At 47.2% G+C, this 26,310-nt stretch overlaps 2 non-coding genes across 2 annotated transcripts; both read right to left on the reverse strand.

The window, feature by feature from the left end:
• Nucleotides 1-17,487: 17,487 nt before the first annotated feature.
• LOC128808265 (U5 spliceosomal RNA) lies at nucleotides 17,488-17,601 on the reverse strand. The gene has a single exon (XR_008437426.1). It is a non-coding gene; the product is annotated as a U5 spliceosomal RNA (small nuclear RNA).
• Nucleotides 17,602-18,513: 912 nt separating this feature from the next.
• On the reverse strand, nucleotides 18,514-18,627 carry LOC128808266 (U5 spliceosomal RNA). The gene has a single exon (XR_008437427.1). It is a non-coding gene; the product is annotated as a U5 spliceosomal RNA (small nuclear RNA).
• Between the last annotated feature and the right edge of the window lie 7,683 nt (nucleotides 18,628-26,310).

Consider the following 26,310-nt stretch of genomic DNA (forward strand, 5'->3'; position numbering starts at 1 on the left):
CCTGTGGGATTCTCTGAGGGGTGGGATTGGTCTCAGTCTCCAATAGCACAAGGAGAGCTTTGGGATGGAGCTGGATTGGTGAGGTTTGCATGGAACAGTGTGTCTGGATAGGCAGAGGTCCCAAAAATGGAAGAGAATCCAGAGCAAAAGCCATCATGGTGATGTCACTGAAACTGCAGGACAAACAAAACCTCTCCAACTGTTTTTTTTTTGTGGTTTTTTTTTTTTTTTTTTTTTTTTGGTTTTTGTTTTTGTTTTGGTTTTTTTGGTTTTTTTTTTTAGTGTTCCTGAATTAAGGCATTACTTTATCCTGGCCAGGATGTGCAATAGAATAATTTCATCCACACATTGCCCAGATGGTTCTTTATTAGATTTTTTCACATGCTTATCCATACAAAACCCAAACCAATTCTCCAATTCTTTGGTTCAATGTTCATTGGTCCCAAATGACACAATTCTTAGTTAGTTAAAAAATTTTAAAGATTGTATCATTTCCAACAGTGATGCTCAGCATTATCCAGTGAGGGATGGAGGAAAACAACCCTGATTTCCATGTTGGTGATGTGCAAGACAAGGAATCTTACAAAAGGAAGGGAACTTAAATCTGCTTCCATCTCCAAAGACATTGTGAATCCACAACCCAAAGGAATAACCATGTCAAGGTGGGAATACCCTGAGCTACTGTTGGAAATTATACAATTCCCACAATTTTAAACTGACTTTAGTCAGGGGTTTTTTGTTCATCTTTACCCAGTGGGAAAGGAGTTGATGTTTCTTTTCAAAGGACTGTTCCACCACTTGAGGCCTGATGAGCTTAACATTTCCAACAGGCTGGGAGCAGCACATAAGATACACACAAGATAATGACCATTAGTGAACATCAGCTCCAAATATCCCCCCTGGCTTGGTCCAACACTCCTGGCCTGGGAAAGGAGAGAATAAGAGAATGAGGACCTAATTAACGTTGTAGGCAAAGGGATCAATAACCAATAGGAAACCAAATACTAAAAATTGTGCAACTTGGGACCAATGAATATTGAACCAATGAATTTCTGTGGATTTTGACTGTATAGAGTTTGTGAAAAATCTAGTGAAGATCACCTGTGATGGAATGATTTTCTCTTCACAACCCAGGCAACGTGTGGATGAAATGAGTCCTGCTGCACATCCTGGCCAGAATAGAGTAAAGCCTTAATTCTCTAACACTAAAAATGTTGTTGGAGAGGTTTTATTTTTCCCACAGTTTTGGTAAAACATTCCTCTTATCCCTGAACACCTCACAGCATACCATCATTTCCCCTTCATCCCTTCCAGGGCAAGTCAAACACCTTGGAAAACCACTCTGGAAGGCCTTGAGCACTGGGCTGGCAGGTGCTGGGGCTCCTCCTCACTGGGAGCAGCGATGGGCAGCGAGGCACAAACGATGAGCTGACTTTTTGATGAGCTGATTTTCGCTGATTTTCACAGCGCCCCATGGCCCTGAGGGGGTGTTAATCCACACCTGGGAATGTCAGATCCACTCAGCAAAGCCCTAATGGATTGTTTGATTTTCAGCAGAGTGGGAAATTCATGGCTGGTTGAGTTAGGAAAGGAACTATTCCCTTGTGCCAGCTGGGACAGGCAGGATTTGGTGGTGACAGAGGGACACGTTCAGACACTTGATATTTGGGATGCTCTGCCTCGTCTCTCCAGGGAGCCAAAGTCTGGCAGCCACTGGCAGCAGGATGTCTGAAACGCCTTCTCCTTGCTCCTTGGATGTCCTTGTAGCTGCAAAGAAATAAGTTCTATCCCCTCCTGAACAGGCAATTCCTTCTGTCTCAGTCTCCCTGAGAATCTTTCTCCACAACTCAAAACTGAATCACATTCTGTGCACAGATATTTATACACTCTCGCATAAGTGTACAAACAGAGAGTAGTAAATACCCTTAAAAAAACCCCAACAAAACAAGCAGTTTGCAAATGAGTCTAAATTCACATTGAATTTAATGAGTTATTTAGAACGAGGAGATGAAAGGGGAATTCCAGGAAAATAATGGTAAAAAAAAAAACCCTTGTGCTTGGACAATTTCAAGAAGAATGGTTCAGGTGCTTCAAAGTAGGATTTTAATTCAAAGAACTGACCCAATTTTCGAGGAGGACAAGGACCAAAACTGAAAACATGAATATGGACGAAAATTATTTTTCCCTGTTGACTAAAATATTTTACTTTTAAAACACATATGCAAACAAAACGGCTTGGTTTCAGGTCAGCGAGTCACAAGCATGACTTCTTCAGATTTTGTAGGTTTATTTCCCTTTAAAATAATTATTCTGAGTCAAAAGCAACCAACTTGGCCTTTGCACTTGTGGGTTCCTTTTCAGCTTTGATGTAACGTGAACCTACTTCTGGCCATTTCCAAAGTCAACAGAAGAGGTACTTTCCTTGTTTGTCTTAAATTTCTCTTATTTCCAGTACTGGGGCACCCCACATCCCACCACACTGGTGGTAGGGAATCCTTCCCAACCCTTCTGGGATGAGTCTTGGATCACTTTGCTGACACACCTCCATGGCTGGGATATTTCCATACCAGCATGGTCTGGCTGTCCCATATAATTGAGGTGATGGCCCCAGGAGTGTCACTGGATCCTGGGAATGCTGTTGTGTTGCCTTCTGGATTTTGGAGGAAAAACAAAGGACAACAAATAGGCCAGTCTGGAAGTTGGGCACCAAGTGGAGCTCGATTTGGGAGAATTTAAGCTGAATTCGGGTTTATTTTGGTTGAGCTTGTAGCTGGGTGTCACTGGCAAACACTCCCAGCACAAACCCCATAATTTTTCATGTCTCCTCCTGACCTACTCAGGTAATTCCCCCTGAGCCCAGGGATGTGACCTCTCCAAGCACTGGCACAAATGAAAAATCACATCCTCCAGAAAAAGATCAGGAGTTGGACTTTGCTCATCCTTGGGGGTCCCTTCCAACTCAGGATATTCTGGGATTCTGTGATAGATCACTTCCTCTTATCATCATCATCATCATCATCATCCCAGCATCTTGAGCTTTTGAGCCTCTCAACTTGTAGCTGTGAGTTTGAAGAAGCAGAGAGGATTTTCTTTTGGAAGTTGAGAGCCAACATGAAACACTTCCCCCTCCATCTGCAGCGAACCCAGATTCCCTCCCCAGCTGATGTTAAAGTGGCCCTTCTTAGCAAAGATGTCATTTACTGGTGCTTGAAGGATTAAAAGCTTACAGAGCTGCCTGAATAGGGGAATTTGAAAGGAGAACTTTTTTGTTAATGAGAATGTTTTTTGCAATTATGATGCTTTTGGTGATGTGACATTTTAAATCACAGTAGCATTGTTTAAAGGACTTAGGGAGCAGTCAGCAAAGCAAGTTCAGCAGAGCAGGAATATCTGTCAAACTCCTTGCTTGGAGAAATGTCCACCACAAATCCTTTCTGACTCCGTGGTGTTTCAAACTCCTGGCAAGGAAAATGATGTCAGGGAGTTCACTCCAAACATTATCCTTTTCCACACCTCATTTGTCTCCCTGGTGACTTTTCCCTGACAAATGTTGGGTGTGCACCCTTTTTTACTGAAATCCCCTGATTTACACATTAAATCCTCCAGCTCAGACACTCCGTGCAAGGCAAGTGACCCAAATCTGAAGGTAAAAAGTGGAAAAAAAAAAACCAAAAACAACAAAAACAAAACAAAACAAAACAAAAACCAAACCAAAACAAAACAACAACAACAAAAAAAAAAAACCTTGTGAAACTCTCCCCTCCTCTATTCTGGAGTCTCATCACAGAGAAAAAAAAAATTAAGGCATTGTTTTTCCTTTTTCTTGTGTGGTGTCAGTGGTGCTTCTCTGAATTAAGGTACTTTAGGGCTGCTGAGAATTTGTCTCTTGTCTATTGAATTGAATTCTTCTGACTTCTCATTTCTGAGCTCCTCTTATTATTTGCTGAAAATTTCTGGCGAGCTGGAACTGGCTTCGACAGCATCTGTCAACAGTTCTTGTTTAATTACAGAGAAGGGGGAGAGGGGAGGTCCTGGGAGATTCTGGGGGACACAGTCTCACCAAAATCCGCATGACAGGAAAAAATAAAGAGAAACAGGACTCAGTGAGCTTGGCACAAAGTTAGACAGCAGTTATCCTGGCAGAGAGGGTACTTAAATGTTGCTGAAGAGCTGTGAAACTGCCAGCATGCATTTCTGGGATCCAGGGGGACAGGAAACATCTCCTTGGAGCCTGGGATTGGAGAGAAAGGGGTATTTACAGAGCTGATCCTTAGAGAGCTGAGATTCCCCATGCATTGTGTTGGATAAAGTCACTGCCATTATCTTCAGGTGGGATGAAGTCACTGCCATCATCCCTCCTGAACCTGAGACCTCATCAAGAAGGAACCTGAGTGTCTTTCATTGAATCCAGGATCTAGGATATTGGGGAATGGTATCTCCAAGCAGACTTCACACTCCTACCTTCTCACCCTGCCACTAACCAGGACCTCTCCTCCTGATTTTTAAGCTGTTCCTTTCCCTCAGCAGGACCCACACTCTGGGCCTGTCACCTCCTCTAGCTTTGCCCCATCCCCAAATGTTTTAGCTTTCATATTTTTCAGATTCTGTGCTGCTTTTGTGTGTAGCTCTGAGCTTCATATTAAGTGTTAGCAAGTTCTCTTCACAGGGTAGGCAGGCAAAACAATCCTTTTCCAGCTTGAGACCAAGGACAACCATTATAAACTCCAGGCCCAAAAAGTATAAACAACGATGAATTGAAGAGAGAAAAACAAGCAGGATGGGAGTGCATGGGCTAAAGCTGGAATGGGACAATGAACTGCAAGGTGCAAATGGAGCAGAGCTGATCCCAGTGAGAGCCCCCGGGAGCGCTCGTGCATTTTGGGACCATCTTTGGGAACCATTTTGGTTCCTCTTGGGTGCAGCCCTGGCTGGGCTCTGGTGCTGCCCAAGGTGGATCCATGGAGGAGATCCTTTCATAAATCCCTGCTTTGTTCTTTAGCTCTGCCCAGCCTCTGCTCCAGCTCAGCCTTCTCAGGGCATCACCAGCACATCCTGGGGTGTCTCCTGGGGTGCTCACCATGACCTAGAGCTCTCCAGAGTCCTGGAGGTGGCCTGGGAGCTCCTCCATGGGCACACCTCAGTTGTTCCCACACCCTTTCCAACCCTGCTGGCTTCCCTGATCTCTGAACATCTCCCTGGGTGTGAGTGAGAACATCCCACTTGGATTTCCCACATCCCTGCAAGAGGAAAATTCACCATTGCCGTGGTGAGACTGGAGGACAAGACCTTTCCTAGGGAAATCCTGGCAGCTCAGATCCTCCCAGACCCAGAGCAGAGAATTCCCACTTTAGACCCTCCAGGAACACACAGCCAGGCACAAAAGTGATTTTTCTCTGTGGTGTGGTCTGACCCCTCTGCTCCCCTGACCACGTGGAGGGTTCCCAGCACAGAAATTGTAGGAGATGAGGCATCTCTGGAAAATGTGGGAGCTTAGGCTGCCTTGTCTCTGCAGCCCAGGAGGTCTCCTGGGCTCACATCTCCCTCTGTGCTTGCACAGCACCTTTCACAGGCTCTGTGTTTGGCACAGTGCCCCCATACTGCTAAAAATGAATAATAATAACAATAACAATAATAATAATGATATGGGGTTGAACACATCACCCCACCAGAGCACTGACTGCAGAGCCAGCCACGCAGCCAAGAATGAAGATTAAAAGTGGGGAAGAAATCTGGCAGAGAATTACCTAATTTAATACATTTGAAACTCAATAATTATTTCTTTAAAAATAGAATTTGCTGAAGCAACTTCTAGCTTTTAATTCTTTTCTTTTCCTTTTTTTTTTTCTTTAATCACTGCATAATAAAGTAATTGGTAATTTGTGTCACTTCTGTATTTTCTTTTTCCCTTAGTGTAATCACAAGGGGTGACACATTTTCACAGCACACTTCAAAAAAAAAAAAAAAGTATAATGGAGAGAGGCAAAAATCAGAGCTGGTGTTTGAACCCTATCAAAAGTCAGTAATGCACATCATGTCTGCTCAAAGTGATGACTACATCACTGAAGACAACTTATTAATTAGAGAAACCCAGGGTGGAGGGCCAGGGCAAATACTCTGGGACAGATTCTGGACTCAAGTGACCCCAAGGAATCTGCAGGATTCCAAGCAGTAGGACAAGAGGCAGGAACTGATGCACAGGAAGCTCCACCTGAACATGAGGCTCAGAAGGATCCTGTGAATGCCTGAGAGGGATTTTGTAGGAATTCAGGAAGATCCTCTGTCTCTGGCTGTCCCATCCCTGGAAGTGTTCCTGCAGCGTGTGGAGCAAGGAGAAGATATCTGGATTTACCCCTTGTCCCAAAAAATGGACGTGAGAGAGACTCCTGAGCACTTAGGAGCCAAAATATTGCTGGGACCCTTCTCTCTGAGCCTGACTTGACCAAGGCTGGACCAGCACTGCAAGACTGGGACAGAAAATAATATTGAATTAATTTGGCTCTATTTCTCCAGAAAAGCCCCATCACACACACCTTTAGCTGTGGTCTCCATAGGTTTTGGACTGATTTTGTCTAGTTTGGCCCTCCCTGAGCCCTTTTAGCCCTGCCAAGGAGGTAAAACCACACACTTGGGCTGAGAACCTCTGCTGAAAGGAGGGACCCTTCCTCCCAGCCCATTATTCCCAGTTTGTCCCCGTAATGGTCAATGTGCTCCCCTCCCTCTCAGGATTTCATTAGACAGGGCAATGATCCCAATAGGCAGACAAACCCTGAGGGACAGGCTTTGCTCCTCAGCAACCCAAGTTTTCTAAAAATATCGGAGTCAGGAGATCACAGAGGAGCAGCACGCTGCTGCATACATATTAATGCTGCCTTTAATCCCCCTCCATGAATTTTAGGAGCTAAGTGGGAACTTGGATATCCTCAGGCTGAAGTGTTGCTCACTTCTGTCCCTGTCTGCTGACACTCTGTGCTCCTGCTATCACCTCCAGTTTCTCCCTGCTGCCAGACATCTTCAGGTCACCTTCTTGTCCCTTCCCTGGCCTGATTTCCTCCCTAACATCACACAGGAGCCATCACATTTCCCTTTGATCAGAATCTCACCAGTCAGAGACATCATTTACAAACACAAGTTAAGCCCCATCCACTTTTTTTCTTTTTTAAGGAAAAAAAAAAAAAAAGGAAAATAAGTCCATTTTGAAGCCTCTTTTCCCCAACTTTCTGCAGTTCTGGTGTCTCCAGAGGCTGGTCCTGAAGTCGCTGGGTTCAATAAAATCTCTTTCTTCAGTATTTGTTCCAATACCTAGTTCAGATCTCTGCAAATTAGTTAAAAACAAACAAACAAAGCCCAGCTCTTTGGGTTGTTGGTGAAGCTGCTGCCTGAGGTGGCTGCACATATCCATGGCCAAGCCTCAAATCATGCCTGGGAATTGCACCAGAGCATGCAAAGTAAGACTAAAACTAAAACTAAAACTAAAAAATTAAAACTAAATCTAAAACTAAAACTAAAACATTAAAACTAAAACTAAAACTAAAACATTAAAACTAAAACTAAGACCAAAAAATTAAAACTAAATCTAAAACTAAAACTAAAAAACTAAAACTCTTTCAGGAGCTTCCTAACACCAAAACACTGCAAGGGCTTCAGTTCCTATCCCCAGGAACATTCCTGCACTGGTGATTTCCATGTGAAAGGCAAGGTAACACATCACAGCCAGGCTGTGTTTGGTGGACAGAGATTCAAGTCTGGATCTAGTCCCAGTTTTCCTGGCTGGAATTAATTGAGTTTATTTCCTGTCTGATCTCGGCATGTGCAGCTCTAGTTCATGGCCAAGGAAGAGATGGGTACTCCTGGATTCTGATTAATCTGGCCTGTCCTGAGAGCAGCTCTCCCTCACAGAGGTGATTTTTCAGGAATATACAGGGTGCACAGTGCAGAAGTAGCTGCAGGCACCAGCCTTTAATGAAATGTGTGAATCTTCCTTTTCCTTGGTTTCCCTGGACAAGTCACTATGTCTCTGTTTCCCAGCAGAGAAGTGAAGCATGTTTCTTTTTCCACCTCCTCCGAACAGAGAAGGATGTGGCACAGAGGCAGGCTGGATGTCTGACCCTCTGATCCTGCAAACCAAGTATGAAATCAAATTTATTTTCATTCCCAGTGGCCTTCATGCACAGACACAGGGATCTGGCCGTGCTCCAAAGCAGGAAAACTGATGGCCTCCATCTCTCCAGGCACTTCGCACCCCGCAGGTGCTGTGGGTGGACTGGTGGGTGGCTGCATTCCCCAAAAACACCTTGATCTCCCTTTCCCTGGTGGGTTCAGGAGAGTTGTGACCTCTCCTTGTCCCCACCACCCTCCTGACCACGCTGGGGACACACACAGCTCGGGCATAGGCGACAACCACACAATCTTGACCCTACATGTTGTGGAGAGCAAAAGAATTTTCTGCCCATCCTTCCTGCCAGAGTTGAGCACTTCAGGGGCTGCTTTTCTGGCTTGAGGTGGGTGCTGCCATTCCTATTCAAATCCCTTAATAATCCAACATAGGAATGCTTGTTATGGGTGTCAAAGATTATTTCAGCCTTGTGGAAAAAGGTATCAAAGGGGGAGAGGGATGGAGGGGGCTTGGGGGTGCAGTGGTGCATTGAAACGAGAAACTACAGAAAGATTATTTAATCACTTTTTTTTTTCCCATCAGAATTTCTGGATGCAACTGGCTTTGTCCCAAGCCATGAGTTGCCCCGTTCCTCAGAAGAGCTTGGGTGGATCTGCACAGAGGCAGGTGAATCTGTGGGCTGCAATTTGGAGTTTCTTCTGAGGATAAGCACCATTCTCTCGAGCTGGAAGGAAACCCCACAGCCAAACCCTTTTTGTGTTGTCCCTACCGTGTTTACTGAGGACATTTGTTTCTGTGTGGGCTATCTCAGACTCCTTTGCATTGCAATGCCCTGGGTTTCCTTCTCACTGAGTTAAATCGACATTCCAACAACTCCTCTGTCTCCTGGAAGGAGCTGTGTGAGAGGCAAAGGCACAAATCATCCATCCCCGCCCCTGGGCAATACTTTAATGGCCGGAGGTGTCACTAATGACTGGATGTGGCACTCAGTGCTGTGGTTTAGCTGGTGTTGTTTGGTCAGAAGTTGGACTTGATGACATTGGAGGTTTTTTCCAGCCTTAATGATTCCATGATCCTGGAGAAATCCAAGCCAGTCCTGAAATCCAGATGTGTGCAGCACTGGGCTGCCTAAAGGCCAAGGCTTCCCAGCGAGGGGTCAGGGCTGTCTGTGCTGCACCCAAACTGAGCAGCAGAAACCCTGATGGAGCTCCTGCTCCAACCCTAGGTGGGAACTGGGAGCCAACAGCAAGGAGGACTGAAGAGGAGATGCAGGAAAACAGCTGGACTGAAAGCATCCAACATCTGGGATCCCTTCCCTGAAACCTCTGTGCGAATTTCAGCCCTCAAAGGCAGACCAGACATGGATAATTCAGTTTGGAAAGCTGCCGGGGGGGGGGGGGGGGGGGGGCATTTTGTGCTGCTAACGAAGGAATCTGATGAATGTTTCCGTGCTGTGTGAACTTTGTGGCAGGAATCTGAACCATTTCAAACGGAATATTTACTTTCCTTCCACAAGCTCCAGCGCCCCGACAGTTGCCATGGGAACTCAGCCCACTCACCAGCCTGTCACGTGAAGAGGTTTGTTTTGTTAGGAGTAGTAATATTCACATTATTTTTGGTGTGAGGGGCTGGTCATTGCCACCACTTACGTTCCAGTAACTCTTTACTGTAATATCTTTGATAGCTTTGTGCCCAGTGCTGTCCTGGCAAAGAACTGCTGGCAAAGGTGCCAGAGTGGCTCAGAGGAACCTTCCCTTCATTAGGAGATGATCTATTTGCCTGTTGCTGCTGGGTCCTGAGTCCCTGTGCTGGGAGTGAGCCATGAATCTCAGATTGTCACCAGAGCAAAACAGATAAGGGAAAAACCAGAGTGGTGGGGAGGTGAGGGTGGGAGTGAGCACTGGAAGAGCCACAGAGCTAATGGGGAGAGTCAGGGGCTGAGGAGGAGAAGATTAACACTGGAGGGAAGGAGCCTGCCCTCCAGTGCAGTTTGTCAGGCCCTTTGTAGGTCTGGCCATACAATTTGCAGATCTGCTCGCTGGCTGCAATGAATGGAGCATGTAACACATCATATCTGCAGGAGAGATCCCTTGGCAAGTGGCAGCCACAGAGCCCCCCCTTGTCAGCAGGGGAGGACTGGAATAAAAAGGGAAGTTAAGGCAGAGGGTGATAAACAGGGTCTGAGCAGCAGGTGAAGGTTTGTGCCATGGTGGACTGGCTGGTTCCTGCAGAAACAGAGAGCAGGAGGTGATGGGCAAGAGCAGGGAGGGACAGGACAGGGGGGAATGGCTTTAGACTGACAGACAATAGGGTTAGATTGGATTTTAAGAAGAAATTCTTCCTTGTGGGTGTGGTGAGGCCCTGGCACAGGGTGCCCAGAGAAGCTGTGGCTGCCCCTGGATCCCTGGAAATATCCAAGGCCGGGTTGGACAGGGCTTGGAGCAGCCTGGGATGGTGGGAGGTGTCCCTGCCTATGGCAGGGAGTTGGAACTAAATGATCTTTAAAGTCCTTTCCAACCCAAACCATTCCATGATTCTATCATTCCATGATCTCAGCATTCTCCATCTCTAACTATGGTGATTTGCTGTCAGGGAGGCCACTTCTGTGCATAAATACATGGATGGAGTTGACACTTACAGGAAAATTAGAGAAAGAGCAGCACTCAGGATGAATTCAGCTTACATGGAAGTGCAAATTATTCCACTCTGGCAAGTTGTCTCTCTTCCAAAACATCCAGAGATCTTGACCAAGACAGCATGGAGAAAGGTTCAGGGATGAGAATTCTGAAATTTCCGAGTCTTCTGCATTTTTCAGTCATCAGGATCTGATGTGCCAGACTGGTAATCCATCCCGTGCCTCCCAGGTGCCTTTGGAATACTTTCCATTTTCACAAGGGAAAACTGTGAGGATCACATCTGTGTGTGGCTGTAAGTGAGTGGTATCAGCATAAATGGGATGAGATGGAGGGAGAGCAGCAGTGAGTTGGCACAGGTGCCTTCCCCATCTTAGAAAGGGGGAGAATCACGATTTTACTCCAAAGACCCAAAGCTTTGGTAAGAGCACGGCAGAGAAAAGCTGTCCTCAGTCCTTGCCAGTGATTCCTGAGCTGGGGCACAACAGCAGCGTGTGTTGGGACATGGGATGTGTTTTCAGGCTCCATCAAAGCAGTGATGAGCCTCTTAGCCTGCAACAAGTGTTCCTGTTGTTTGCAAACCGTTCCTGGAACCATCAGCAGCATCGCCGTGAAAATAACACCGCTCACGGAATGTGTCTCCCTGCTTTGCCAAAGTTTTCCCAAGGAGAAACACAAAACCTCTTAAGAAGTTTGTCAGGGCATTGAGCCCTGAAAAGGCCACGGGTAGATCCCAAATGTTCTTTGGTTTTGTAGGGAGATAGCCTGTGGTCGTGAGCTATTGATTCCAAAATTCTGGTACCATCAGGTCTATGGGGCACACGGGCTGGTGATCTGCCTCCTTTGGATATTCCCCTGCATTTGTCAGCCATCACAGCATCCTGTTTGCTATTCCCGTGCTTGGTAGCGTTCCCGGTGCTGTCAGCTTTCCCAGCTGGGATGGAAGCAGTGCTGTGCACATTCTGCCATCCAGAACGACGTGGGACGCTCCAGAACAGCCTCCCTTCCAGAAAAACCAGCTGGACCTCTGCACTCCCCAGGAGAACCAGCTGGGAATCCAGGACTACCAGCTGCACTAAGAGACTGTCAAGGAGTTTTTGCCAGTAGATGTTTACAAGGGGAGCAGAGGGGGTCAAAGATTTGACCATCAGCAGCTCAAATCCTGTTCTGGATCATGAATCCTGCAATGAGATCATTCAGTTACTCCTTTACTCATATTAGAGCTTCTCAGGGCTTTGCCATAGTTACTGATCAATAGCAGCACTAACAAACACCTCCTCTGTCTGACTGTGGAATAGACTGGTTTTGTTTTCCTTTTTTTAACCCACAAACCAGATTATTTTTTTTTTCTGTAACAAGAGAGCTTTTATACATAATTATACCCACCATTCAATTTGTGTCAAGCAATATTCCCGGGTATAAATCTCCCTGTACTTGTTCCTGCAAAATAAAAAAAGAAACCTCAGCAGGGTCAGTGTGGTGGGGAGCTGTAAAATTCAAAATGCTTTGGTTTCCTGGAGGAGCCACTTGCCAAGTTCGATGCTGTTGTATTGCTGCTCTCTTTCTCACAGTCTGTCTTTGATGCAGATTATTCCTTTAGTAGGAGTTTATCCGTAGGGAAATGCAGGGACCTGTATCACCAGGGACCTTTTGCAGTGCTTTGTTGAGCAGGAGGGTTTTTAACCAGATTCCCAAAGCCAAAGGTCGTGTGATCAGCCTGAGTGGAAGGATGGAGCTCATCTCAGCAGCTGCAGGAGTCCACAGTGAACATCACCACATGAACTCGTCATCCAACCCTTTCCTCCCAAGGGGAAAAGCTGCTCCAAGGGAATCAATAATCTGAGTTATTACAGTCAAGATAATGCCTGAAGAACCTGATTCTTTTTTCCAAAAGGTAATCCAGACTGGATCATGAGGAAAGGCCTACTCTGCATCACAGATCAGCAGGTGGAGCAGCTATTCCAAGAGCTGAGGGGATCATCAATTTAATCATTAATCTCACTTACTAATAACCATCTCACTTACTAATAACTATCTCACTAATAACTATCTCACTTGATCACAGTTTCATCCAGTTTGACCTTGATCATCCCTGCTGCAAATCACAACATGTCATGAGGTGCTGGCTGCAGTCACACTGGATAAACTTGAGTGTGGTGTGATCATGTTCTTGAACAGAAGTTATTTAAAAATGCTTTTAGGAGGCAATTTTTAATTAAAAAAAAAAAAGGGAAAAAAAAGGAAAAAAAAGGATTGCTTAAGAACGACTGCTGCCTGCATGGCTCTTCCAAGTCTTCCTGTAGCTGAGTGATGTGGATAATTATTGGTACATATCAACACATGGAATGATGAACAGCTGGAAGTGTTACCCATGGACACGGCCCTGAAGAAGCTGTAACTCTTAAACAGGCTGAAAGACAAATAATTATCATTCAGCAAGTCTGACTGGAGCCAGCCTTCCTTAGGGCAAGGGTGGAGGAGGTTATAGAAACTTATTCAATTAATCAATTGGTCCACATTATAATTAAACCCAAAGTAGAAAAACAATTATCTGGGTAAGTGCTGGTTAGACGACATTTCTTTTAATGACTTTGCTCCATTCCGTTTTTAGTTGTGATGCACTTGATGAGATGAGGTGGATATGAGGCTTTTCTGTGTAATTCGAAGCTAAAGAGAGCTGGATTATCTCTCCTTAAAGGTGAGAATTCCTGAGATGTGCTCTGTTCCCACATCCACACACTCTTCATCCTCCATGCCCAGCATACACCATTAAAACAAAGTGCTCTGAGTGTGGAACAGTGGAGCATTAAAAAGCCATTAATCATGGCTTTGTACTCCTTGCTGCTGGATGTTAATTTTAATTTACAGTCACTTATTCAGTTCCCCTTCATCGGAGTGGCTGGCTCTGCTCCTAAAGGCCAGGCAGTGAGGGAAGGGAGAGAAAGTCACCTCAGGCAGGGACAGGAGGGGTGTGGAGAAGCTCCCTGGGGATCCCATTCTTCTGGTCCCTCCTTTCTCTGTGTTTACACCGGGAATTTGATTGTCCAGATGGAGGAGCTTTCAAACTCTGCTGGAGGAGAGAATGACACTTCCCAGCTGCTCTTAAATAAAAAGAAAAAAAGTAAGGAAGGAAGAGGAAAATTACTGATTAATCATGTCTGGCCCACAGGGTAACAATTATCATGTTAATTGGGGAAGAGTCAATAGTGAGGAAATCACTACAAGATCACCTGATCTCCTGCCAGCCAGTTTCCACTTTCCAGGAGATAACTCCTGCCAGTTTTGGGGACACAGGCACTGCCACCTATGTAGGGAGGGTCGGGTCTGGAGCTACCCCATCAGAGCTGCAGGTAAGGGAATGGAGAGCTTTGGTGGGTTGTGATTTAGGTTGGGGTCCTCATTGTCCTTCCTGGTCTGCCGGGAAAGCTGGAAGTGACAATGCTCCTGGTGGGAACATCTCAGTGCAGTGCTGGGAAGGAGTTGCTTGGAGGGGGTGGATCAGCCTGAGGTGATGGATGTGTCCGTGAGGTCAGGAGTTAGCAGATGTGTCAGCTTGGTTGATCCCAGCATTGGCCATCACACATACAAAGTCATGGGGAAAGGGTTCGTTATCACAGAATCATGGAATGGTTTGGGTGGGAAAGGACATTAAAGCCCATCCAGTTCCAACCCCCTGCCATGGCAGGAACACCTTCCACTACCCCAGGTTGCTCCAAGCCCTGTCCAACCCAGCCTTGGACACTTCCAGGGATCCAGGGGCAGCCCCAGCTGCTCTGGGCACCCTGTTCATTGCGATGCAGAGAAACTGTGACATCGGGCTACAACAGGAAGAAGAAAACACCACCAGGTTGTATTTCTTTAATAACAAAACCCAGTTTTGTTTATTCCTAGAGTGTCTGCAAGTTCTGTTGCCTGTCCCCACTGTCCCTCATTGCCTCATGGATGCTGTTTTCAGAGCATTCATTGCTTCTAGAAGTTACAGTTTCTCACAATGGGGCTCAGGGTTAAGGGTTTTCCCTAAACAGGCATCCTGCTTTTCCTTGCACTGCAGGATGAACTCCATGGTTACAAGCCTGCAGGAAAACATGGAATTTTTCCATAGAATATGGAGAGCTCCTCTTCACATTGCTGGTGAATGAGAGCTCTTCTTCACATTGCTGGTCAGGGATCCTTAAATATATGGCATCCCGTATTTTTATAGATATATTAATCTAGCCAGCACAAAGGGGAGAGGTGAATAGCAGCAATGTGAGATGCTGATTGAGTGTCCTGAGCCTCTTCAACTTCAGCTGGATTGGTTGGCCTCATTTCAAAAGTGCCAGTGACAGGCAGAACAAAAAGGACAAGATCTGTGAATATGACCATGTTTCAAGGGTGCATTTCTTTTAGAAAAAAAAACTTCCCTGTCATCCACCTCTGGCTTCTGCTGGACTACATGTGGGAGTAGCCAGTGACATGGACAAAATACTGAGTCCTGGTAAGGCTGTGCTGGTTGGCAGCTAGGAATGTCATGCCCCTCAACGTGTTGTTTTCCACATCTGATGCCAGGAAATGAGTTTTATGACCTGGAGCATGACAAAAATTTGCCCGAGTGAGCTTTGTCCCTGTTGGGACAGCACTGGGCTCAATTAGTGCAGCATCTGCACCGTGTCTCCCTGGAGAGCATCCCTGGGAAATTGTCCTGTCAGCTCGCCCAGATTCCTGCCTGCAGAGAGCAGCTGGATGGAGGCCCAAGAGCCTGGGCTCTCTGAGAGGTGAGGCACAGCCCCTCCCTTGGCTGTGAGCCTCTCTGCTCGAGAAGAAAGAGCTGAAGCAAGTCTCCATGTCCTGCACCTCCTTCTGTGAGCAGCCCTTCAGAGGCAGCAGATGGGTCCAGCATGGCACCAACACAATCAGAAATAGCTCTGGCGCAGCTCCCCGCCTGATTTCAGGCTGTCTCTTCCCTGGCCATGTGGCCAAGCTGCAGGAACTGCTGGAAAAAGTCAACTCCGAGCTCGCAGAGCCAGGATCTCATTAGGCACGGCAGGGAGGAGCAGGAAAACAAACACCTGGCACCACCACATCCCTTGAGCAAGGAGGGTTGTGGTGTAAAAGGCAAGGATTGTGGTCTAAGAGGCAAACCCAGTATTTGCAGAGCATCCTCCCACCTGTCATGGGCTGGGACTGACAGGAGGTCTCATTGCAGCCATCAGCTGTGGGGATGACAGGATTTGTGCTCCCAGCTTGGGCTCTGGGCTGGTCTCAGAGCCTCTGAGACAGGAGAGGGTGCTGCAATGTGTGTGAGCAATAAGAGGGGTCTCCTACCAGCACTGACCTTTGAGGATGTGAAAAGAGCAGAGAAGAAATAAAAAAAAAAAAAAAAAAAAATCAAGTCCAAGCCAATGGAATGCCTCTGGGTTATTAATTGCTGCCTGATTTCTTATTTACTATTTATTTATTTACTTGAAGGCAAGGTGACCTCCAAAGCTGCTGCTTGTCACTGGCAGCCTCTTGGCTGCAGGTTGCATGTTCATTCTGGCTGGGCACTGACACTTAGTGCTGTTTAAAAGCAGGAGTCTGCTTTTGGTAGCCAGGCTGGGTTTGGAAGCCTAAATCATAAAAAAGCTGTAGGGAAAATGTGAGCCTGGTGATGCAAATTCCCCTTGTTTTTTTGTTCCACCTCATCCCCCTCATGTGAGGGATGAGTGGCTCTGACTCTGTGCCATAGAGGGACTGTTTGCAGGTCCCACAGCAGATGTGGGAATGTTCTCTCTCTCCAAACTCTGCCTTTGCAGAGAACAATCATCCACCTCCCACAGATCCAATGCAACACAGTTTATTTTCATTTTTAGCAGCCTGTAAACCCAAGCATCTTTACCTCCAGCCCTTCCCACTCACCAGGGATGTCCACACAGGTCTTCAAGGTGATTTTACAGCCACGACCACAGCCACAAATGCATCCAAATTGTGTCTGTGGAGAATGATCAAGAGATGATGGCAAGAGGGGCTTCCAGGGCAGGAGCCAAAGGAAAAGATGGGATGCCTGTGGTATTTACAGCACTGCCAAGATGCCAGCAATGATTTGTTGGCAGCCAAACACTTCAAGCCAGGACCTTGCAAGCCAGACATCTCATTCAGGTTCTGTAGTGCCCTGTACACTTCCCACTTGGGACATTTCCCTTTATTATTCCAAATAAATTCAGTGCTCTGCTCAGTGTCCCAATTAATGCAGCAGGACCTGACTCTGGGCTGTTGTGAACACATAAGAACCCTTCCCTGTGCTCTCAGACAGATGCCACACGTCACCCAGAGATGGAGGGGTTTTCTGGGAGGGAAAATTTGTCACCCTGGGTTTCACTTGTGCAAACAGAAAAAATTTCTCCTTTCAAAAGCAGGGGAAATGAAGGCAGGAAATGAAGGCGTGCAAAAAAATAAAGGCAGGAAACTCATTTCTTGAAGGAGAGGGGTGTGAATGGTCTGAAGTCTTCCTTTTCTAACCTTAAAAATTAATTATGCTGAAAACGGTCCCCAAGGGTGGGCATATTGAATTCAAGCTCCAGAGCAGAGGGGCTCAGCCCTTGGAGCACCTCTGAAGCCTCCTCTGCAACCACTGCAGTAGTCCCAGGGTGGACAATCCCATTGCTAAACCCAGAGAACTCGTTCCCCCAGCTTCAGAAAGCTGGGTCACTACCCAACCCACACTAGCCTCCTCCCTGCAACACCCTCCAAGATCTCCTCTAATTTTTGACCAATAAAGAAGCAGCTCTGCCAAAGCAGAGCCACAAAAAATTCCGAGTAACTCGTGATCGTTCCTCTCCACGGAAATCTTTAGTAAAAGGCGAAAGATTTATTCGTTCTGAAGAGAAACCTGAGTATGTGCTCTGCTCCCTCCCCAGACCCTGCACCCCCCGGCTGCTCCTCTGCAGGACACAGCGACCTCTTTCACGCCCAGTTTGACCCTGTGCTGTCCCCAGCCCGGTCCCCTGGCAGTGTCACAGCCCAGTCCCGTGTCCCCACCCAAGTGTCCCCACGGCAGGAGTGGGAATTTTGATCCGGGTATGCTGCTGGCATGCAGTGCACCCTGGGTATGCAAATTAGCTGAATGCTAATGAGGCATGGAACGTGAGCTCTAGGGGAATGTCAGAGAAAAGCCTTTTGTCAGTGCCAGGGACAGGGGCTGGGTCAGCTCAGCTCAGCTCCCGTTCCTAACCAGCACAGAATCACAGAAGGGTTTGGGTTGGGAGGGACCTTAAAGCTCACCCAGTGCCACCCCTGCCATGGCAGGGACACCTGCCCCTGTCCCAGGCTGCTCCAAGCCCCATCCAGCCTGGCCTTGGGCACTGCCAGGGATCCAGGGGCAGCCACAGCTTCTCTGGGCACCCTGTGCCAGGGCATCCCCACCCTCACAGGGAACAATTTCTACCCAATATCCCACCTCAATGTCCCTGTTTCAGTTTAAAACCATTTCCCCTCATAGGGTAAAAAGTCACACACCTCCTTTTACATCAGCCCCCTTTAGGCCCTGGCAGGGGCTCTGAGCTCTCCCTGGAGCTTTCTCCTCTCCAGGTGAGCACCCCCAGCTCCAGAGCAGAGGGGCTCAGCCCTTGGAGCACCTCTGAAGCCTCCCCTGGAACCACTGCAGTAGTTCCAGGGTGGACAATCCCATTGCTAAACCCAGAGAACTCATTCCCCCAGCTTCAGAAAGTGGGGTCACTACCCAACCCACACTAGCCTCCTCCCTGCAACACCCTCCAAAATCTCCTCTAATTTTTGACCAATAAAGAAGCAGCTCTGCCAAAGCAGAGCCACAAAAAATTCCAAGTAACTCGTGATCGTTCCTCTCCACGGAAATCTTTAGTAAAAGGCGAAAGATTTATTCGTTCTGAAGAGAAACCGGAGTATGTGCTCTGCTCCCTCCCCAGACCCTGCACCCCCTGGCTGCTCCTCTGCAGGACACAGCGACCTCTTTCACCGCCCAGTTTGACCCTGTGCTGTCCCCAGCCCGGTCCCCTGGCAGTGTCACAGCCCAGTCCCGTGTCCCCACCCAAGTGTCCCCACGGCAGAAGTGGGAATTTTGATCCGGGTATGCTGCTGGCATGCAGTGCACCCTGGGTATGCAAATTAGCTGAATGCTAATGAGGCATGGAAAGTGAGCTCTAGGGGCACGGCAGAGAAAAGCCTTTTGTCAGTGCCAGGGACAGGGGCTGGGGCAGCTCAGCTCAGCTCCCGTTCCTAACCAGCACAGAATCACAGAAGGGTTTGGGTTGGGAGGGACCTTAAAGCTCACCCAGTGCCACCCCTGCCATGGCAGGGACACCTGCCCCTGTCCCAGGCTGCTGCAAGCCCCATCCAGCCTGGCCTTGGGCACTGCCAGGGATGCAGGGATGTCTTGAGAGCCTCCTGCTGATGCAGAAAATGAGACTCTTTTGGGTGTCTCTGCTGACAATCTTTGTGACTGGGCTCCTGGCAGAGGCACATCAGCTCCATGCCTTGAGTTAGGTGGTGCCAGGGCACAGACTCTCTGCAAAGGTTTGCTTTAATTAAAAAAAAAAAAAAAAAAATCTCTTGGAGGATGGGCAGGAGGGGGAGAATCTGTGCTGGAAGGCAGCAGCTCCAAATCAGTGATTTGAGAAAAAGTCTCAGAGCAATGCCTGAAATCCCTGAGAAGGGCTGACTCAGTCCCTGAAGGCAGAGCTGGGACATGTTGAGCAGGATGAGGAGTTCATTTCTCATCTGGGCATGGGAGAAGTGGGGACACCCAGCTCTGATGTGCCTGCAAGGGAGCATCCAATGCTTGGAGAGACATCAGAAGAGAGCAGCAACAGTGACTCAGAAGTCTGGAGGACAAACTCTGAGGAGGAGATGTGTCAAACTTACCCCGTTCTGTTCCTGGGGGTGACACTGGAGAGGCACCTCCTTGTGGAGATGCTTGGCTGATTCTGCAGGACAGTTTCAGAGGAAATGAAAGAAAACATTGCTCAAGTCAGGCTGGAGGAGATAAAGACTAAGGTGAATCAGGGAGAGGATTTAACATGCTGGGAAAGGTCCTGAGGAATCTGGTGGATTTTCTGTCGCCTCAGAACAAACTCTGGCAATCAGGCTGTAGCTCAACACAAAGCACTGAATCCCCAACAAGAGCAGGTGGGGAAAAACAAATGACTTATGATATAAAGCTATGTAATATTTATGGTATTTTACAATATTTTATTTATTAATTTAAAATTTGCATTTATTCTATAATAAATATAAAGTCCGTAATTAATTCCAGGTATATAAATCTCTGAAATGAAGCCAAAATTCAGGCCAGCAGAACGGTGGTGCAGCTCACTCAAACTTCCAGGTCTGGAGCAAGATCCAAACCCTCTGAGCACATTTAAGGCTCCGTCACTCTGCAAAATTTAATTTTGCAGCCCTGCTCTGATCCAGCAGGGGATAACTGGCTGCAGCTATGCAAAGGGAATAGGATGGAGCAGCAGCAGATGCAGAAGTGCAGGAGAGTGCTGAGACTGTGGTGTGCTGCTGCTGCTGTTGGGAAGAAGCACAACAGTTGTTTTTTGCTTTTCCAGGAACATCCACACTGATTCCATGAGTTGCTGATGCCCCAAACTGAGTGAAAGCTTGGGCAGGGGTCTGCTTTTCTCTGCTACACCATTTCCTCCATCACCTATTCCTAGGGATGGTCCTGGCAGCCCAAAGAGCTGAGCTTTATTTTCACCCCCTCCATTCCTAAATTTCAGCTTGGGGGGTTCTAACCTGGGCCCTTCTATATTCTTTTTTTTTTTTTTTTCCTAAATCACCGTCTCTTTCTCACAGATCCATATTCTTCTCCCACTTCCACCGGCCTGCAAAGATCTTGTCCTGCCAGGCTCATCTAAGGCCTCAAGATCTGCTGTCAGAAATTATAAAGATGTTCCCAACTCCCAGGCTGAGCAGCCAGGATCGGGTTTGCAATCAGTTTTAATCACAAGTAACTGAGTGGATTGCAAGCGATAAGCCCCGTCTGCAGGCAGCTGTGATGTAATGAAGATGACAGTTCAGAATTGGGTCTGAGGGTTATTTTTGGGGAATGCAGAGAACCACAAAATTAGACTCAGTGCAGGGGAAAAGGAGAAAGTGAGTGCTGCAGGCTCACACCACTAAGAGTTCCCTCCCTGCCGGGCAAGACAATAATCAAAATTAATTTGTGGAGGAAGGCAGGCACTCAAAGAGAAATCAAACAGGTGACCACAGCTGGCGTGAAATTTCACAGGATGGGAAAGGGAGAGGGATGGAAGGAAACAGCTACCAGCTGTCCCTGCCTTCCTGAGCCTGCAGGAACAGAGAACCCTTTTCTCAAAATACTTGGATGCTGAATGCATGAGAAACAGCCCTTTGGAGGAAGGAGAAATCTCCTGGGAGCAAACCTGATGTCTTTAAATGCATGTTCAGGTTAGTCAAGCAGCACATGGCAAGTGATGGATATCACAGGCTCCTGCCTCTCTTTTCCACAGAGCAGAGTCCCTGCTGCTGCTTCTCCCCTGCTCTGCTGGATCCACATCTGGACTGCTGTGCTCTGTATCTTAAAACAAAGAATTAATGGCTTTATGCTGAAATAAAGTAGGTTTAGATGAGATGTCAGGAAGAAATGCTCTCCTGTTAGGGAGGTGAGGCCCTGGCACAGGGTGCCCAGAGGAGCTGTGGGTGCTTCTGGATCCCTGGAAGTGTCCAAAGCCAGGATTGATGGGGCTTGGAGCATCTTGGGATGGTGGGAGGTGTCCCTGCACATGGCAGGGGGTGGAATGAGATGAGCTTTAAGGAAAGGACCTGGTTCATGATGTCAGAAGATCTCACAGAATAAATCTGTGATCCCATCCTCAGCTAAGGAAGGTCTCTCTGGGTTTGTCCCATTTGCACACAAACCAAAGGGGCTTTTGCCTCCCTCTATCCTGCCCTTGCAGGGTCACTTCAGGCCACTGGACCATCCATCCACAGCTCTGCCCTTGTCACAATGGATCATGGCATGGCCCGTTCCTGCAGCCTGTGTCCTGCTGCACTGCTGGTGTGCTCCCTCCTGCCCTGTCACATCAAATCACCGCCTGCCCCCGCCTCCAGCCATCTCTGATATTCAATGAGTCAGAAAGGAGCTGAGGCCAACCTGACCTTTATCAATAAGATGATGTCACCTGCTGAAAGAAAGACCTGATAAAGGTAAGAGCAGGCAACCTGATCTCCTTCCTGATCTCTGTGTCCAGAACAGCAAACCACGATAAAAGGATCTGTTCCTAATGAAAATTCAGCTACCTGTGCTGACCTTGGCCTGCTGGGTGCTTGGAGACAGGGATCTGTCCAGGGAAGAGCAACCTGCTGCATATTCACTCCCCAGATAAATTATTCTCTAAAGATTGGGTGAAGGTCAGTCTGAGTGGAGGAGAGGGGAAAGGTGGCCAGCACATTTCACTTAAATCATCTTTTGTTAAAAATGTATCTGGTGCGTTTTTGCCCTAAAATCCCTCGATTCTGTGCTCTTGTTGTCAGAGGGAAGGAAATCCGAGTGAACTGCTAATGTGGATTAGCTGAACTGCAGGAAAGCACAGGTATTTTTATTCAATTACAGCATCCTTAGCCTGACTCATCCCAATTCCTTTGGGCAGATTATTTTCCCCACAGATGATAACTCTGTGTGACTGCTCCACCTGTCCACTGTGTTCACCATGGGCTATCCTTTCCAAATTCCTGTGTCCAGCCCAGCTTGGGTGCTGCTCGTGCTGCTCTCCAGCCAGGGGCTGTAAGAAGGAAAGACACCTTTAGGGGATGTCATGCAGGACACAGGGGTTGAGTCTCCACGGGGTGCATGACCTCAAATTGTTGACTCCTGCTGCACCTCCTTGTCCCGTGTTTCTAAACACAGCACTGACAACCGTCTGTTCTGCCTCCACACCCAGCCCACGTGTTCCCAGGATGATTCTGGGTGCTGCAGGCTCTCAAGTGTGTGTGTTGCCCCTCATCTCTTCTCCAGGGCTGAAGATATCAGTGCTTCCAGCACCTTGGCTTGCAAACGGACAAGATGAATCCATCATAAAAACTAACCTGTACCTCAGCTAAGCCTTCATGAGAGATGGAGAGAGAGGGAACAAGCCAGGGCACTTGTAGGGCTGTAAAACACACCTGTCCACAGTCATTCCATGACCTGGTTGAACTTCATAACCTGAACTCTGGCATTTCTACTCTTTCAGAAGGGCTTTGCCTTCTTCAAACTCTCTTGTGCCACACCAGTGAAAATATCCAGCTCTGTCCATAGCAGACAAGATTCCCACTGATTGTTTCTGCTGCTGGAGGACAGCGAAATATTTCTGAATCATCTGCCTGCCTAAACTTCCTTAGATTAGCTCACTAATATCCCATAATAGAGTGGGGTTTTTGCCCATGAAAAGAGAAAGGGAGAGGGGAGGAGAGGAGAGGAGAGGAGAGGAGAGGAGAGGAGAGGAGAGGAGAGGAGAGGAGAGGAGAGGAGAGGAGAGGAGAGGAGAGGAGAGGAGAGGAGAGGAGAGGAGAGGAGAGGAGAGGAGAGGAGAGGAGAGGAGAGGAGAGGAGAGGAGAGGAGAGGAGAGGAGAGGATGATGAAGGAGATGCTGTGCCATGGACAAGGTCATACAGGAATGAGAGCAGTGCAGATCTCATTCCCTTTGCACTGTGACTGTTTCTGGGGCCTTATGTGGTTCTGTAGAATTGAATTCTGGCACAGAAAATATTATTTTGTAGAATTAAATCCTTTTCCTCTCCTGATCTGCCCCTAATTCAGAGAGGCAATATCAGCTTCATAACACAACCACAGAGCAGTGAGGTTTGTTTTGTCCTCAAACCTCCAAGAACCTGAGAAAATTTTGAGGACTTCAAATCCTGCATAACATAATTCAGGAAATGTGAAAAATTAATGTGGAAAAACTTCTTCAGGAGCCTTGAAGCTGATCCAGAAAAGATTCCAGAGACTTGCCCTCCTGAAAGGCCAGGATAAAGTCCCAACTCCTTCACCATTTATTCATAGACTAGTTGGGGTTGTAAAATACCTCTAAGATAATTGAGTCTAACCCATTATTACCAAGCCCATCACTAAACCAGGTCCCTAAGCACCACATCTACACATTTTTTGAACTCTTCCTGGCATGGTGATTCCCCCATAAATCTTCTAGGGGAATAAATCTTCTGGAGGAGACAGGAAACCAAGCACTGATAACATCACCCACACTCTGGGTCTACCCAACACACTATAAGGGAGAGTATAAGGTGGAACACTGGGTGATGCAGATGTTTTTATATCCTCTAGAGAACAAAATTATAATTATTCCTGAAGCATCTTTGTATTTACTAGGAATCCCATGAATATTTTCCCATTAAGTTGTTTAACTTTTTTTCCATTGAGTAAACTTCCAGCATTTGCAGTATCCCTAGGCAAGGGGGGATTATCTCTTGATTAACTTCACCTTGTGTGAAGCAAGTCCTTTGTTCTGACCTGCTATCATCTCAAGCACCCTTTTTTTGTCTTTTCAAAGGAGAAAAAAAAAAAACAAAAACATTAGTTGCTCTCTTTCATCCTCTTCATGCCACTCATAATCTGATAGACTATTATCATACTCTGCTTCTGTCATCTCTTATTCAGATGAAATATTCCTGGAGTACTTCATTGTTCTGTACCTTTGATCACTCTATTGCCCTTCTGCACATCTTTCCCAGTTCTGCTGCATCCTTTCTGTGGGTGGAACAGCAGAGCTGCTCAAAACATTCTCGAGGCAGACACGCACTGAATTTACACAGGGGTGTAATAATGGCTTCTATCTTGATCTCCATTCCTTTGCTATTAATTCTTAACATTCAATTTGCTTTTTGTCACCGCCATTGAGCACGGAGGTGACATATTCATAGAACTGCTCATTATAAACACCAGCTCATTCCTGAGTAAGTAATAGTCCATTCAAAGCTCATCACTGTAGGTAAAGTTAGGATTGCTTTCCTTTTCCCGTGTGCACCACCCTGCACTTATTTCCCCCGAATTTCAGCTGCTCTTTAGTCACAGAATCGCTCAGCAGTGTGATGTCCCTCTGCAAGCCTCCCACATCATCCCTCATCGTTACTGCCTCGCACGGCATCAGCAGAGGATTTCTGTCACCTCATTTCATCACTCAGCACCAGCACACCTGAGTTATGTCCCCCTCGGAGCTCCTGCTCACCTTTCCATGCTGCTGGCCAGGCTCTGATGCGAGCAGCAACAATGCAAACTCCTGCAGAAAGAACAGTCCTGAGCTGTTTGCTTCTCCAAGTCCTTGGGCACAGGCAGGTAGCCCTGGCACGAGGGATGGCTCTGCCTTTATCTGTGGGATGTGTGCTGCATTCAGAGGAAGCTGGTTTGGATAGTGTTTTGGTTTGAAAAGACAGGTGTCTGCTAAGAGAGGCAGGAGCCTCTTGTGAAATGGAAAATGTAAACCCTTTCTGAATTACTATGATTTTGAAACTAAGAGGCTCACAGGTAAAGATATGGGAATAGGAATAACAGTTCTTTACTAGGAAAATTAAAAATACAAATGCAATAGTACAAAAAAGAAAACAACCCACTGCCAGAGTCAGAACAGAGCTGGCAGCCTGTGGGTCAGGGAGGTGGCAGCAGTGCCATTCCATGGGGGCTCAGCCCTCCTGCAGTGCCAGCTGTGCTTCTGCTGGAGCAGGATCCTGGACAAGGCTGGAGTTTTCCTCTGGAGCTCCAGGGCTGCTGGAGATGGGCCTGGGCTCCCTCTGGGAATGCAGTGGGGCAGAAAGCTGCTCCTCTGGGAATGCAGTGGGCAAAGGCTGCTGTGGTGTTGCAGGAGTCAGATTGGATCCAGGTAGGAATGCTTGGCTCCTGCTCTGGGCACAGCATCTCCCCATGGGATGATGGAATTTTCTCAGCCATGCAGGGACACTCAGTGGCCATGGACAGAAGAGATCTCCTGGAGGGAGGATTGGCTGCGGGAGAGATAAAGAAAAAACTGCCCCATGGACAGCAGAGAACTGCCCAACCTCTGACAGATGGCACTTGAATACACACCCAGCTAAACCTGAGAGATAGGCTGTGGAACAGAAGCCTCTGTGTGTGGGCTTTTCTCTGGATCTTTTATCTGCTGCATTTTATGGGCTCACACATGACTTCGCGCGTGGCCTCCCTTGGAATTTATTCCCCCGGCTTTTTGATCACAGTAATAATCCCACTGTTAAAAAGGAGCCTTCCCCTTTAAATTCCCCAGTGCCAAGAAATGAACTTTGAAATATGAAGGTTAGCAAAGACTTTGGGAACAACTTTGAAAGCAGCTAAGCTGAGAGCGATCTCCGCGTCCTTTAATCAGATGCTCGGCTTTGCAGCTCCAGCCATCTTCACGGATTAACTCCCATGAACTTCCTGAACTGCTTTTATGGAAAAGCACATCAAACAGATGACTCTGCTAAGGAGGAATTAATCAATTAAGTAGAAGCAGGGAGGCCTAGTCTCTGCAGAGAAACTGCTCCACGGACACCTTCCCCCTGCCCACCTCCTTCCATCCACTTTGCTCCAAATCTTGTTTTATTTATATGAGGTGGAGACTG

Source organism: Vidua macroura, chromosome 5 (genome assembly GCF_024509145.1).
Source record: "Vidua macroura isolate BioBank_ID:100142 chromosome 5, ASM2450914v1, whole genome shotgun sequence".
NCBI classification, from domain to species: domain Eukaryota; kingdom Metazoa; phylum Chordata; class Aves; order Passeriformes; family Viduidae; genus Vidua; species Vidua macroura.